Source organism: Dipteris shenzhenensis, chromosome 33 (assembly GCF_047967505.1).
Source record: "Dipteris shenzhenensis isolate YYH24624 ecotype China chromosome 33, Dip_SZ_1.0, whole genome shotgun sequence".
Taxonomy (NCBI): Eukaryota; Viridiplantae; Streptophyta; class Polypodiopsida; order Gleicheniales; family Dipteridaceae; genus Dipteris; species Dipteris shenzhenensis.
In genome coordinates this window covers 23,799,570-23,805,492 of record NC_141628.1, presented here as the reverse complement: position 1 = coordinate 23,805,492, position 5,923 = coordinate 23,799,570, and positions in this window count along the sequence as shown.

Genomic DNA, 5,923 nt, shown 5'->3' with positions numbered 1-5,923 from the left:
TATCTATGCAGATCCTAGATGTAAATAAAAAGCAAGCATGCTCTATAACATCTTTTAGTAATGTAAATTGCTCATGGATTCCATTGTCTAAAGAAAACATTTAGTGCATGGAATATTCAAGTTCGTCCTAAAGCATGCCTTAAAAGTGGTTGCACCCAAAATGACTTCACACAATCATGCATTAGCCTAGCATGGTAATGGTAATGCAATGAAAAGGATGTGGCCTTGGCAAAGAAAGAGGGGGAGGAATAGGAAGAAGAGATAAACCAAAACTAGGAGGAGGAGGAAGAGAAAGAGGTTCAAAGGAGAGTGTGGTGCAGGTGATGTGGGAGGCTCATGGTGGTGGCATCAAAAGAGCTGGTTGAGATGACAAGGTGGAGAAACACTAGAGGTAGAAGCCACACACTAAAAACTAGAAAAGGTTATATCACATAGTGGCCACTTATGTAAAGGATCATGAGAATAACTAAGTGGCCATTTATGCAAAGGAGCATGACAACCCCCGAGGCTTCATTGAATCGTAAAACCACCATATGTCTTCATAGTTGTTGGTTGCATAGTTATAGCTGGCCGACTCTATAAATCTTGAATCCATGGAGCATTACAAAGAATTAATCGTAACTGTCAACCACCCGTGTAATACATAGTCGTGGTGATTGATAGGATAGGCTTGGATACAAGCGTATGCTCTCAATCTAGCATAAGGCAGCAAAGCAAGCTTGGACTTTGGCAACTATGCATGCCTGGAAGCACTTCACACTTCCGTATGATTACTGTTTGAGTAGATGGAAAGCAACGCAAGCTCGAAATAGGAAGTTTATACGTACCTCTAAAAATACTGCATAGTCTATGAACACTTTACGTAGTGTGGGACTACCTTCTCTATCACTGGGCATCGTTACAAAGTAACCCACAGGCATTACATCCTTATGATATTCCCGGCGAACCCTTCTCGAGCATCTTCTTCGGGTCCATATCAATTCTCTTTGCTTCCTCTTCAACGTCAGCATTTTCCATTCATGCGCTACCTCCTCTCCGCTGCATCCACGTAAGTGCCATCGAAATGCAGTCAGTGTCCATCTCCCAGTTGTAAACCAAGAATCCCGGGGAACCCAGGCAGCCTCTCAGAGAGAATTGCAAAGGACTGAGCAGTAGCTGGGCAAAGGACGTTACCCTTGAGCCAAGCATCGAAATCCTGCTCACAGTCGGGGCATTTGCTTGCTACTAAGCGGAAACCTCAATAAGCCACCACAGCTCGTACTAAGTCATATTTCCTATGGTAGGAAGGTGGCCAAACTACAGCATGAATCTCTACAGGTATTCGGCTTATTTTGAAAGGGTGGCTAAGCATATAAGTGACTACCCAACGGTGATTAAGAATAGACTTGTGTCTCTGTGGAGATGCCATGCGACATGCTTATATAGCATTGCTACCTAGGGACCGACTTTGTCGGTTCATTGCTCCAAAGTACTCCAATCGCCTTCAGTCTCATCACTTTGGGTGGCTCTTGTATAGCCGGCCTTTTATCGCAATTCTTCACCCGAGCTGTCAAATTACCATGCAATCACCTCACAGAAATTTCCGCTAAGTTTTGTAAGGTTGGTTTTATTCCAAGGACTTAACACACGAGTATTATGTATGTAAAGCTGAGGCGAGGCGAATCTGGTCGGTCGAAGTGAGCCATCACCCGGCCCTAACTCAAAACAAACGTAAGGTTAGAAGCTCACCAGAGGCCTGAAGGAGAAGGCGGGAAGCGGCAGAAAATAGCAAGAATGTGGGAAACAGTGGAAAATAGCGGTGAATTTCGGTCAAAAGTGAAAAAAAATGCCTCGAAGCTCACCTTTTATGGACCCAACTGAACACACTAGCCGGTATGTCACCACACCAGTCGGTGTTTTTGGCTAACGCATGCACGCCGCGTGTCTAGTCAGTGTACACCGACCAATGTATCACTACACACCGACAGGTGTAATCCCAATACACCACCCAGTATAGGGGTTCACGAGCTAGACAGCCCATGGAAACCATTTCAAGATGGGATGGCTCTTAAGGGCACCGTTTTAATAATAGGGGAATTTTGATGGTTAAAGGGATTCAAATTTGGCGCGAGTGTGGTTAGCTCTTGATAGCTTGGTACCTTTACTACAAAAGAAAAGATTCGAAGAAGATGATGCATAGTGAGAATATGTATGAATCTAAAGCACTTAACAGCTTTATAGGGCCTGCTATTGAGCATATATGATGACAAATTGATAAATGGTATATCAAGCTATCTTGACCAAGTGGATGGATCCAATTCCACATGGAATTGATCAATATGTCAAAAGAGCCCTATATATTAGATTAGCACTATCGATTGGCCAAAATTAGGTCCCCCTTTTGCTTAGGAGATTGTACATAGATGACATTATCGGGCCTGTTATGGGACTTGGTCTTGATCCATCTACTTAAGATCATAATAACATAAGCGTGGGTTGATGAGAGCAGGTTTACCTTGGCTAAGATTCCAAGGATTGTCTACATCATTGCTGCATGAATCTATCCATGCTACTATTTAATTTTGTTCTTTGCTCATATCACTTCTTTTGAAGCTACTTAATGAGCATGAGTATTGAGCCCGTGCTTTGCACGAGAAAAGATACAAGATCATCCTCAACCACTCCCCATATGAAGCTGGCTCTTCCCTCAGCCAGCCTAGCACAAAGCATTTGCTTCAAGGAGTTACGCTCCCATCATTTGATGAGTTTCTTATGTGAATGACCTAATAAGTGGCTATGGCTTAAATTTAAGTAATGCAAGTAGTTGCAAGAGATCCAACATTAGGTGCAGTGCATCAAGCACTTTGTGCAAAAGCATGCATATGATCGCTCTTTTTAGCTCCATCTATAAATGCGACACTATTCTATTAGAATGCAAATCCTCTATTCTAAATTAAATGCTGCAATAGGCCTACTTCTCTCCTACATATTGAGTGATTTCATGTTGTCTTCATTCATGAATGCTCGATTCAAGAATCCAATTTGCTTCCTTTGTCTGTTGTCTGCTTTGCTGGAATCAAGGGAACAGATCAACCAAAAAGTAATTCAAAAATGCCCAAGGCAAAAAAAAATGCATGTTTTAAACACTCGAAGCTCCTTTTGGCACAAGCATTGATCGGTTCTTAAATTGCTAATCAATTCACCTTGCACACATGGATTGGGTTTTGAAATTTTGGCTACGTCTTAAGCCATGGCTCTCAGATCTTTCATCTCTCTTCTTAACCTATGGCTTTGAGACCTTCCATCTCCTCCTTTCATTCCATTGAGTCCCTTTTAAACTTCCATCTCCTCCATTCCATTGACCTTCTATCTCCTCCTTCCTCCCAACATATTAACACTACCTCTTGTCTTTGCACCTCCTCCTCACTCAAATCCTACCTCTTGTCTTTCCACCTCCTCCCCTCTCCCAGCCTGCATCCAAGACCTCCTTCTTTGTGACATGTGACAGGCTCTTCTCCTCCAAGCTGCCACGTATCCTGATTTTTTTCCCCTTGTGTCCATGGTTAATAGGTTAAAGATACCTAGCATCCTCTCCATGGGATTCATTAGAGTAAGTGAAGGATGTTTTTCATGCTATCTCTCTTTCTTATGGCATCATTGTAAATAAGTTTGGCTTCTTTCATCCTCCACTATATGTAGCTCTAGTAAAAGGTTAGTTCCAAGGCAACTATTGCTTCATCTACTTAAACTACAAATGGATTTTGTAGATTATTTCCAAATATTTACTATGGGCTCTCTCTCTCTCTCTCTCTCTCTCTCTCTCGTACACACGCACACACACTCTCATGAAGAAATACCAAACCATCATGGTCATATCCCTTCACTAATGTTGTGGAAGTTTGTATGTGGATTTTTTCTTATTGTCACAAGAAAATTCTGAGTTATGAAATTTGTAATTTTTGTTTCCATTTCCCTGCCTCCCATGCTTCCTTGTTTACTCCTTGCTTTTTCCTTTGATGTAATGAAGAAATGTTTCTTAAACTACCACCATCCTACTATTGACTTCCACCCTTGACACTCCTATATGCCCCAAAATGCTTTGTTTGTTGCCTTGAATCTTGTTAACAACCCTAAGATTATGAGGAATTTTTGCATTGCTCCATCTAAGGTAGCACTTCCTAGATGATATGGACATCATTATTTGATCTAATAGTACTAAATTTTTTTATATGAGCTACCTCTTCATTACTGTGTTCAGTTGAGACAATGAGTTTTGAGCATGAGATTCTTCCATGATCAAGTATCAAGAGTTTATAAGCTACTTTGAACAATTATGGAGTCAAATATACATTATGCTTTGAATGCAAGCTATTGCAAGGGATCTAGATATAATCCCAATAGATTTATCCTTCAATACTTCAATTTTGTTATTCATAGCTTCCCATTAGCCCCTTTTGGGGTGAAAATGATGCTTGGAAGCCTTAAAAATGAAATATCGGCCAATGGTTGTAGATTGTGGGATAGGTTACTTATAAGGACGACTAACTCTATAAAATCCATTTAATGTATGTGGTAGTTCTGGAGGAAGGAAGGGGGCTAGGAGGGGGAAAGATGGGGGGCGGGGGGGGGGCATGGGCACAAGTGAGGAAAGGCTATATTGATATACTCCATACGACCTATGTTCAAGGGGTAGTTGGAGGGTAATAAATAATTGCTTTTTACGCATGATTTTTCAAATATTTAAAAGAGGTGGTTTAGTTTTTGTCCTACATGAATAAATAAATCCCTCATGTACTCTGTGTGAAATAAAAAGACTTACCTTTCACTAAATATCCTAGGGTTATCTCTTTTTAGTATATTTATTTCACATCTCCTAAAGAAGGTATATATATCTTTGCATTTGCTAGTAGCATGATTAAAGTCTCCCTAGTGATGCAAGTGTGGGGCACCTCTACCTTGGCTGGTGAGAACTTGCATTGAGAAAATCAATTAGGCTAAGAATACTTGCGCTCTATGACAACTATTCACAAGAAATATATACTCCTAGATTGGAGAACTCATGTTGCTTTTCCCTTTTTCACCGGTGCTTTTCATAACGTTACCTAACATCCCCGATTGGGCTCTAACCACCAGCAGCATTGGGCCAATAGCAATGATGCCAATGTTAGCCGACCCCAACATCAAAGTTTGTCTTGGCCTTTCCTCCAAATTGATGCCCACCCTCGTGATATTTGCTAAGGGTAGCCTAGAGGTGCACGTGTAAAAAGAAGCATGTAGCATAGAAAGGCCATCCTCCTACTACCCTTCCTGGCATCATTTGTGGTAGACAAGGGGGCTCGAAGAAGGCTAGTGTTGGCTAGGACAACACTCATTTTTGCAGCACTGGTAATTATCCGCTTGTCCACTCCCACAAGATTTTGACGATTGCACCATAGAGAACACATGCAGGGTTTGTCCGACCTCATATGACTCTTCTACCAGAACCTTCTCCTCTTTCATGAATACCTCCTTATTAATCTCCCTCTCAGGTTTTTTCATCCTTCTCCCCTGCTCAATGCTTCACATGCTTGCAACAGCAAGCAAGAAAGATAGTTCCAAGTGCTTTTCTAAAATGTCCTCTTCCACCAAGGTGATCTGACGAAATGTCACAAGGTCACGTCCTTTCCCTACCAGGTTAATCCTCCAGCATCACTGCTAGCTCACCCTTCCACTGGCTCCAAGCCCTATTATACCCTACGCAAGGCATTGCAGAAACATCTAGAATGATGGACATATGGTGAAACATCGATCTCCTAACCTTGCGACCCCCATCTAGCCTTAATATATCCCCCTAATGGTATTTTTGGCCTGCCCAGGGGAAAGGCTTAGGTGAGGCTTGGTTTTGGTGGAGATGATAAATTTTTATTTTTGGCCTGCCCGGGTGGCAATATTCGATTGGTTTTGG